This window comes from Dioscorea cayenensis, chromosome 9 (genome assembly GCF_009730915.1).
Source record: "Dioscorea cayenensis subsp. rotundata cultivar TDr96_F1 chromosome 9, TDr96_F1_v2_PseudoChromosome.rev07_lg8_w22 25.fasta, whole genome shotgun sequence".
Lineage (NCBI taxonomy): Eukaryota > Viridiplantae > Streptophyta > Magnoliopsida > Dioscoreales > Dioscoreaceae > Dioscorea > Dioscorea cayenensis.
The window spans coordinates 15986153-15997157 of NC_052479.1; the positions used below are offsets into that span (position 1 = coordinate 15986153).

At 43.3% G+C, this 11005-nt stretch overlaps 1 non-coding gene across 1 annotated transcript; it reads left to right on the forward strand.

Annotated features, from left to right (window-relative positions):
- The first annotated feature begins 6056 nt into the window (after positions 1-6056).
- On the forward strand, positions 6057-6128 carry TRNAN-GUU. Its single transcript has one exon. It is a non-coding gene; the product is annotated as a tRNA-Asn (tRNA).
- Positions 6129-11005: the final 4877 nt, after the last annotated feature.

Genomic DNA, 11005 nt, shown 5'->3' on the forward strand with positions numbered 1-11005 from the left:
AAATCACGCTTTGTCACGTGCACTCACGGCGCTGTGTGGATTTTCGCAGCGACGGCGTGGGCTGCGAAGCCTCACGTGGGCGCGTGGCGGTAACTTTGCTACGTTCTTTGCTACGGTGAGTGCTACAATATTTTAACAAAACGCGGTCCAAATACTCTTCTCTTGAGGCCACATGTCCAGGCACACATCCATGTGGTAGGCTATAAAACTTTTCTTCATCGACGTATCTTTGAGAGGTCTTGCAATCTTCACAAAGAGAAGGAACATGAAGATGTGACTACCTTTGTGCCCTTCTAACTAGTGATTTGACTTCAATCTTCTTGGAAGTTGGCACACATCTCTACGTTTATGAACTCCTCTCGTATTTTGGTCCTTGAATTGAACAAAAACTCCCAACATTGTGTCTTTATAGCCTATCTTTGTTTCCTTTTTACTCTTCAAGGCATTCACAACCTATATGCATAAAAGAACACCAAATACACAATATGAGACATAAACCACGAGTAAAAAATGATGCTCAATGCATGTAAAACATATATAAAAATATGTCTACTCAAGCACTTATCAAGGAGCTGAACTAAACCCTGCTTAAGTAGCATTGGAATAATTTTGCTGGCATGAACTGCCGCTGAGGCGCCACTTGTCTCACCATTGGGAGGAACATAATGAGAGTTTTGTGGTTGTTGGGGGTGCTTCTGCTGGATGGGCTGTTGCATAGGCGAAGGCGTTCAAGTGCGCTTAGAGCCTTATATTATATATTATAGGCTCAGGAGCCACTTGAGGACAACCGCCATCGTCCACAACCAAAGAAGTTAATTAATTGTGTGGAACTACTGGTTACTTGACCTCCAACAGCAAGAGGTAATGGTGCAGGAGGAAGCCAAAGCCAATCATAACATTGAAACAGAAGGCCATATTTTGGAAATCGATTTAGTTGATTTGGCTATGATGGTTTTGGCATGCTAAAATCAAAAGACCGGGGGATCCAATAGAATGAACCACCACAGGAGTGTTTAGGTCCAACACGATGCTATAGTACCATGACCCATATGAGAGAATGGATTTAATCCAATTAATTTATAACCACTGATCATGCCAAAATCCTCTCACCAAGCTTGCTCCGAGATGACTTTTTCATCTGAAGGGTCAAATGCTTAAGCAAAAATCCTCTAACCATCCCTTTTTGATACCTGGTAAGTACTCCCATCTCTTTGAACACCAAATATAATCAGAAAGGGAGAGGACTAATACCAGTCGGCGAGTGTAGTAGCAAAAACTGATGACGCCAATGACGACTCTTTGTTTGGTATCGCACGCTGAGTATACACGTTCTAACCGGAACCCTAGCAACTAAAAGAAAGACAATACAATCAATCTTTAGTGACAATAACAAGAATGGGGGGGGGGTTTACTTATGATCTTCACATCCGAACTGAGACTAGATTACACAGTCCACCCTCACTCCAGACACAAAGAATGGCCTAACAAACTCTAAGGCACCAGTCTTAGAGACTCAATCTTTCTCTAAGTAAATCTGAACATGTAACTGGTCCATCAGTCTTCGGTACTCACTTGAAACTAAATGATCCCCAATGACGATATCGTCACTGAGCAGGGCATAGTCAGTGAACCTATGTCCCAGCTCGCTCGGCGCAAATCCATAGCAGAAATAATGTGCAAGGGGAGGCCAAGAACTAAGGAAACCTAATGGTTGACCAATAAAAATAAAAAAAGAGACAAGGGTCCTTTCCTGATCTAGAAGGACCACGGAAATTCTTTGTCATCAAAGCCGCAACCACCCAACTATAATATAAGAAAGAACACAACCAAAGAGAACAGATACCATAGTTCCCAGAATCATAGCTTGGAAGGAAGCGAAAGCTGGCTCAACCAACCCTTGACCTAACCCTCGGAAGTGGGTAGGTAAGGGAGCATCTTATTTATATAGTTGATACTCTTGTTGAACTAGTAGCTCTAGATTGAGAGCTGGATGCACCAGTAGTCAAGGCATAGCTAGTTTTTTTACCATCACTAGAAAAGGCAGAGGTAGCAGCATATGATAAACCACCATTAGTTCGATCAGCACCTAACAAGGTCTTTTGTTGTCACCACCATAACTTTGTACCTGGCTTCGCATCTGATGGCTTTGGTATTTCTTCATAGTCTGATGATTATGGTAGAGATTATAAGTTTCGTGATCAAGAGGTATTTTAGTGATCGAATGGAAGAGTCTGAATTTAGGGATTGAGACCCTAGGACCCTATAGGGCAATACCCTACGGGACAAAATGCTACAGGACTTTAGTTACATATCCCTAGCCAGCTCCAGTTCTGGTTCAAGAGGTCCATTAAGATCCAGCAGTTCCGGGGCGGGGAAGACATGCTTATCAAATCTGTGCTTTCATCAATACCAAACCACATTATGTCTGTTACCCGATTGCCTGCCAAGATCATAGAGGCGCTTAAGTCTACATCCCGAAAATTTATGTGGGCAGGCACCGCTAACTCGGGGTCATTCCACCCGGTCAAGTGGGATACGGTTTGTAAACCTTTACACGCAGTTGGCCGGCTAAATTTGGAATCTTAAAGTCCAAAACGTATCTTTTCAAGCGAAGCAGTATTGGAGATTAAAAATGAATGGATCGTCAATGTGCGACAAAGAGGTGAGGGTACAAAGTATGGTTTAGGGTCATTGGAGTTCACGCTTTCGGTGTCGTCGGCCTGGAAATCGATAGGAAAAACTGCCCCTTTTGTGAATCACCACACAAAATGGAGTGTTGGGGACAGATCCTTGGTTAAGGTGTGGGAGGACTAGTGGGACCACGCCCTTTAAATTAAATAGGGCGGCTACTGTCCGGGATTGGTGGCCCATTCCTTCGGATGCGAAAGTCAACTCCCTGTTCAATGACTCGGAGTTGGGTTGGAATAGGTCCCTAATATCCTTTGTTTGGGACTAGCCATAGGCTTACATAATCCAAGAAAATCCAAGGGCCTGGTCTGGTCAATCTGACAGACCGGTTTGGGCTCTCGATCGGTCCGGCGTATATACGGTGAAGTCGCTCTATTGGCAACTTTTTTTCCGATGGGCCACATTCATTCTTCGGGTTTCAGTAAATGAGTAGTAGAAGTGAGATCGATCAGTCAAGTTATGCTCGCAAAGGAAGCCAAAAAAAGCTCATAGACTCAAATAACTTGTTTAGCTTGAACCTTTTTACCAGGTGTATTATAGTTAAAAAGCGAAGCGGAAGCACATCTTTATGAATCGGACTTTGTCCCCGCCCGCGAACTATATTCCAATCCATCCACTGATTTTTGACTCAGGCCTACATCCAATCCAATAATGAGGACTCGGTCTATCTACGCTAACATTCCCATTCATGCAAAAACTCACTAAATTATGGACGTGAGCGACAATCTACTTACCTTGCTATCCACGAGACGACATTGAGGCTAACAACACAGGATCTGTTTATGAAGTTGACTAATTAGGGCTTAAATAAAAACCCGATTATCAAACCGCAAAAGGGGTTGACTCCCACCCTAGTCCGGGAATAAGTAAGCTAGCCCCGGTGGGAATAATAAAGCAATTTTTGGTGGGGATAAGAAGTTCTAGCTTCCTCCCTGGGCGGGAGTAAGAAAGATGCTGCTTGCTATCTGAGCAACTGGATCTGAAATTGTTACAACAACTGATGTAGTTTATACTTCCGTGACTCTCTATGCCACTCGCCGCTATCTCTTTCTATCGCTGCAACCTTCGCTCCAGTTATTGAAGTCAATGCTGCTTCCATTGCTTTAGCAATATATGAAACAGATACCAGAACCTCTCGATTTCGAAATTAGGCTTGTTCTTCTAATGGATCAAAAGGTCAAAGCAGGCTCCTAGTATGTACCAATCTTTATACCTACAATGGGACACCAAGACCTACCCTATTGGAGAGAAACTCTAACCACCTCCAAAGAAATGTTTTGCTCGATTTAGATGCAATTGACAATTAATTCAAAATTTTCCCATTATTTGACTATCCATATCCATAATAGTAATAATGCGAAAAGAAGGCTAGGCTCCAAGTTGTTCAGGAATAGTGGCATTAAGTTTCTCAACCCTTCGCCTTAGGATTAGTTAGTTCTATTTATCGATGGAGCAGGGAAGGGATATAACTCAGCGTTAGAGTATTACCTTGACATGGTGGAAGTCATCAGTTTGAGCCTGATTATCCCTAAACCCAATATGAGTTTTTCTATTTTGACTTGCTCCACCGCCATGATCGAACAAGAATGGATAAGAGGCTTGTGGGATTGACGTGATAGGGTAGGGATGGCTATATTCTTTGGGAGCAAACTCAGGCTGATATGAAGCGCATGGATACAAGTTATGCCTTGGAATGAAAGAGACAGTTCCGAATCAGCTTTTGTCCATGAACAAGGAAGCTATAAGTAATGCAACTATGAATCTCATAGAAAGTTCGATCCTGGCTCAGGATGAACGATGGCGGCATGCTTAACACATGCAAGTTGGGACGGAAGTGGTGTTTCCAGTGGCGGGACGGGTGAGTAAGGCGTAAGAACCTGCCCTTGGGAAGGGAACAACAACTGGAAACAGTTGCTAATACCTCATAGGCTGAGGAGCAAAAGGAGAAATCCGCCCAAGGAGGGGCTCACGTCTGATTAGCTAGTTGGTGAGGCATTAGCTTACTAAGGCGATGATCAGTAGCTGGTCCGAGAGGATGATCAGCCACACTGGGACTGTGACACGGCCCAGACTCCTATGGGAGGCAGCAGTGGAGAGTTTTCCACAATCGGCAAAAGCCTGACGGAGTAATGCCGCATGGAGATAGAAGGCCCACGGGTCATGAACTTCTTTTCTCAGAGAAGAAGCAATGACGATGATCCGAGGAATAAGCATCGACTAAATCGGTGCCACAGCCAGTCAGTAAGACGGAGGATGCAAGCATTATCCGGAATGATTGGGCATAAATCGTCTGTAGGTGGCTTTTCAAGTCCTCCATCAAATCCCAGGGCTGAACCCTGGACAAGCGGTGGAAACTATCAAGCTAGAGTACAGTAGGAGCAGAGGGAATTTCCAGTGAAGCGGTGAAATGCGTAGAGATTGGAAAGAACACCAACAGTGAAAGCACTCAGCTGGGCGACATCGACATCGAGAGATAAAAAGCTAGGGAGCAAATGGGATTAGATACCCCAAAGCAGTTCTAGCCATAAACGATGGATACTAGGCAATCGTATGTATCGACCCGTGACAAAGGTCGTAGGGCTAACGTGTTAAGTATCACGCCTGGGGAGTACGTTCGCAAGAATGAAACTTAAAAGAACTGACTGACACTCTTGCTACTTTAAAGCTACCTTAAAAAATTAAGAATTTTTTTCTGGTAGTTGATCCATAATCTAAAAAAAGTTTTTTGTTCCGAAGAAATTAAAAAGATATGGTAGAACTAAGACAGTCATTGTATGAGGGTCTACCCAATGCTAGATGCAGAGGCGCATAATAGATCGATATGAACATCATGAGCTGTCCCGTAATAAAAACCAGTTGTTGCTGATACCTCCTTCTCGGTTCCTTCTTCCATAACCCGAGCTCGGAGAAGGAAGAGATAAGAGGGCCCCTATGGAGAATGTGGTCAGAAATCCATAATAGAGTCCGACCACAACGACCGAATTTATTATCTTTATGCATAAGGATAATAGATTACCTAGTAGAAAAAGATTTCAAAATCATCGCAAACCTCCCCTTTTTTTCTTTTCTATTGCAATTTCTCGATTATTATATGATGATTTCTTAACTTTCCATATATAGAAAGAGATAGACTATAAATGACATCTCTTATGTTATGTCACTGACACCAAAGGGATATTAAATGAATGGAATTGGAATATAGATGGAATATAATGAAATAGAGCCACTTTGAGGTTCCCTATGAAATGAGGCATGGAACGGAGCCACTACGAAGAAGTTCCGAGAGTTACGAAGGAAGCTTCGGACTCATATTGTTCATGGGTTGAGAACAGGGAGTTGAACTCTATGAGGTCGAGATCTCCCGTTGTTCCTCAGTAGCTCAGTGGTAGAGCGGTTGGCTGTTAACTGACTGGTCGTAGGTTCGAATCCTACTTGGGGAGATTTGATTAATTCCTAATTAAAGAATGAAGAATTGAATTAAAGGGCTCGCTTTGACCGTTAGGAGTAGGTAACCCGTTCCGTTCCTTCTATTGCATTCTATCTCATCGTATCCCATTCTGTTCTACGATATTTGAGAATCACCGTCCTCGGCGTAGATCCGGGATAATACCTTGTAAATAGCCTGGGGGCTATTTACTTACAACTAACCAATTAAGAATTCTCAGATGATGTACTAGCAGTGCATCAAAGATGCAGATCATCGATTCTCCCGATAGGCCACAATTACCGCGAGCAAACATATTAATGACAATGACGAGGAACGCATTTTAGCTATGCTACTAATACTTGTACTTGCTCTACTATTCTGCCCAAGCCTGGCTGAGGAAGAATTACGGGGAGTAAAACACAAATATGCTGATTCCCACCCGGTTACTATATGTAATGATCGAAGCATTCACGATAAATAAAAAGAAAAAGTAAGGCCATTCCATTTCGACAAAAGACCCATAGTTCAATAGCTTTGCGTCCGCTATCCCGATCATGATTTTTCCTACCCCAAGAGGTAAAGGAAAGGTCCTTCCCTTTTTGGCCGGTTGTGGGCGAGGAGGGATTCGAACCCCCGACACTATGGTTCGTAAAGCCTACCCACTACCCTTGGGAGGGAGTACTACTCTAATCTAAAGAAGCAAGCAAACTTGAGGTTAGACTTGGCTGTGACTCAGGTAGTGAAAAGAAAGAGCGCTCTTTCTTTCTTCTGCCCGGACTGCCTAAAAAAGAAGGGGCAAAAAGGCCTTTTGACTTTTTATGATTAAATTACACCAAACGTTCTTCCCTTTTGTCCACCCCAAAAAGAATGGGCTTCTTCTTATGGATACCGAAAGAAAAAGATTTGATCCCTGCCTGGCACGGCTAGCACGCATTGAGCTTCCCTCCTTCACCTCTTCCAACTGATTGAGACTGAGCCAATCTTGTTATGCATGGATATCTGTTACATATGGTTTGACTACTGAGGGGAAGCGCAGTTTTCTTACAGAAGACCTTAAGAATGCCTCAACGAGACCCGTGGAGCATGGTAAGTGAGGTCCGAATCATACAGAAGATCGTTGGGATAAGGTAGGAAAGCATACATGGCTCAGCTATCAAAATCTATTCAGGCTCAGTCAATGAACACAGACCTAATCATCACTAAACATACCGTTCTGAGTTGCTGTCATGCTCATTGCAAGGTAAGCAATGCTTATCATACGTCATTCTAAAGATAAGGAAAGGATTTCTAGTTTACGGTTATTGTCGTTCTCTCCTTGATCGGATGAATGTCTGGGCGTCTGACGACGCATTGATGCAACCATTTTCACCGGGTCGTTTGGCCAGGAAGAAGGTGGTGGCAAATGTCGGGTCTTCACGATCCCGATTGCCTTTAAGCAATTTAAAATTCAACCTACACATGACTTGTCTATGTCTGTTCTTAAATTAATTCCTATTTATTTAGGTACGTTCGATCAGGTATGACTAGCTTCGAAAGGTTAAATCTCTCTTTTCTTTCGATTTCTCATTTGTCACTAACTAATTTACTCTGGCAGTGCAAGGTCTTATTAACGAAGCTAAGTTTAATCGGCTCACTGAATTTGCGTGAATTGCTTGTGGTCTTGGTACGAATGTTTTCTCTTGCCAGACCTCTCGTGATTCTCGTCGACTTGGATTGAGTCATCTCATTCGTTTTGCTACCGCCCAACTGTTGGGTCTTGCCCGCTCTTCGCGCTGTGCCATCACTTCATTTTGTGGTACTGCACGGAAAAGGTGTATCCTAATTGTGTTTTCAAGCATTATGCTCTCCTTGGTGATGATATCGTCATTTGCCATTGCGGAAGGCTATCGGTCTATTATTGACCAATTGGGTGTCAAGATTTCAGTAAAGAAATCTCATATTTCCACATGCGAATTCGCCAAGCTCTTTCGTATCTATGGTCATGATTTGTCTCCAGTGAGCATAAAGATGCTCCGTGCGGCTCGTCATGCTATTGCATGGATGTCTGTCTATTGGTCTGTTGGTGTTAGCGATATTAGAGTCTCTATGAGGCTGAGAGAAGCTGGGTACAGAAGATATTCTTCTCGCCCTGAACTGAACATTTATCTCCTAACTACAACTCTCACAGGTTTTGCCGCATACTTTTAGCATTTTAGCCTGGGAAAACGCTTGCCCTGAGAATTGTGGTTGGGATTTTCTGAAGGGATCTTGATTACATCATGCTTTATCATAATCATAAGGCCATGATCCGCCAGATGCTTCTCGATGCTTGCTCTCCTGATTGGGGCTTTATTGCACATCTCTGTGAAGACATCTAATCTAAGTTAGATGAGGGTAGCTTAGATATTGCAGAGCACACACTCCTTCATGTGTGGCTAGTTGCTTTGCTTGTGTATGATGAGTGGTTTTGTAGAGCTCGTCTCGTTTTGATTACTCTTTGACTGCTGTTGATCTCTTAGATCCACCGGCTTTTGTCTTCCACTTTCCTTGGGTCTGATAGATGAAACTGCATGACGAAATTAGTTTGTCAGCCTTCATGACAAGGAATCAGAGATAAGCTACAAAGATAGAAGTTGTACATCAAGAAGAGAGCACTCACAATTTTTTCCTTTATAACGGATGGGGACCGACGGATACTCTAAGGGATTAACCTTATCCCTAATAGCAACAGAGTGAATGACATAAACAACATCATTTTTTGTTTCTACACAATCAACAAGATTGGATAAATCAGAATGATGTCTGTCTTGAAGATGGCAATAGATGTGATACGCATCCATACCCCTGCCGTCTGTATAATGGAATGATACAGGGACTCGTGCCTGCATCATCTCTTCAAAGCTGGGTTTAGCTGGGAAGTTGCTGTTTCTGAACAAAATTGGCAATCATCTCATTGGCTTGGTCGCAAAGGTCTTACACCTAGAAGCACTGGCCCCTCCGATCCCGATTCGATTGGCCTATTCATCAAATCAAAGAAATGTCCATCTCATAACTAAGCTAAAGACCGACCATCCAACTAGGTCAGTAAATGTCAGCCCTGCGTAAATAGAGAAAGCCAATGAATAGTTACCAACCACACAAGGAAGTTGGAAGGCATGAGACGACAAGCTTAGAACTCAGCATCCCAGTGAAGAGCTATTCATCTTATTTCGAAGATTGACTACCCTTTCTGGAGTGTAGGCGTCTCGAGCAAAGGTTGTGGGTGGCCTAAGATAGACCAAGCCAAAGGATTGGGATAGGATCAGACTAGCCTAATAGGACTACATTCATTCAGAGGTTACCAGAAAAGGCCATGTCCAGGAGATGACCATAGGTGATTTCAGATCCGACGATTGACGCTTTTCATTACATCCGCTCTTGTTCGCTTTGGCAGTCTTTCTCATAGGCTAAACACACTTAGCGCAGAGAAGTGAGCAATCACACTTTGCCTTAACCCTTTGTGTGCCATCCAATACACAATGGAGTGTAAGAAAACGAACTACTCAATCCAACCTAGCTAGCCCACACTATTCGGATAGATCAGAGTAAGTGCCGGTAGTCTCGCCTTCCTTTCTTTGTGTACAAGAGCAAGTCTTCGTGAGTGATAGTAGCTCGTGGTAGAACGATCTGAAAGTAAGCTACTAAGTGTTCGGGCTACTAGCTAACAAGTCAAGCTTGAAAGTCCCCTTTCAATGCATGCGTTCTGTCTCTCCTCCCCTCAGCCACACATCTCTTTCGTTTGCCCCCTTTTTTTTTCTATGTAACCGTCTCCTCAATGAGCGTAGATTGATGGAGATTGCTTTTCTTTTGTGCCGATTAATATGTATATATTCTTCTGGAATAGTTTTGTTGGATCAAAGATCGGCAGGTGATTCGTCCTTTCTTCTCTGTCGTGCTTGATGCATTCTTCCTTCCACTGACGTCGAATCGACTTTCCAAGGCCGCCAAGAGCTGAAGGTTCCTCAGTTTTTTTTCATTTAGAAATGAATTTGAATTGAGTTCTTCCTTATTTCTTATGTGGTCGAAGCACCGGGTGGTAAGAAATTCGAGTGTATCATTCACGACCTTCATTCCTACCTGCTCGCTTCCACACACGCCTTGCATTCTGCATGGTTGCCCTTCCATCTCCCAGCGGAGGGTGAACCCTGCTCCCACTTAGATAGAATAGGAGCCCTGCCGGAGGCCTTTTTTATATTTATAGGGAGAGCCAATTTGCTCTCTTATACAAGATAGACCTTGACTCCCGCAAATCAAGTCTTATACACCCTATGCCCTATAGATTTGTAATGTAATAAGGAGCATTCTGCTTTTGTCATCCATAGGAAGGAGGAGAGGGGTCAGCGAGTGGGTCTTCCCTATCTTTACTAAAGGCAAACAGCCCCAATGTTATTCAGCGTGGGGAGCCTGCATGACAAAAGCAGGCAACATGCATGGTGCATGGGACCAAGACTTCATTTTCTCACCATGCCAGCCACTTCATTCAATCAATCATATGTTCTCTTCTGGGACACTAGTATTCATGACTTTTTTCTTTTGTTTTCAATTGAATTGGGGACTTTCTGAAAAGGCCGCCTTATTACGCTGCTTACTTATCTAACGTATACACTTCGCTATGCTTACTCACTTTCTTTCAAGACAAAGAGGGTGCTTCTTATCTTACACCACTCTTCTACTTTGAAAGCGCTACAGCTAACCGCTTGCTTGGTACCAAGTGGTTGGTTGGCAAAGAATAATAAGCAAAAAGCAACTAAGCTTTTTTTCAACACAGAGACGGGAATAACGGCCGGCATAGAAGTCTCTTGCATGCAAGGAGATGTTGTTGCTGCTGGATGTCATGGTTCCGGGATGCTATGATCCTTCTATCTTAAATAA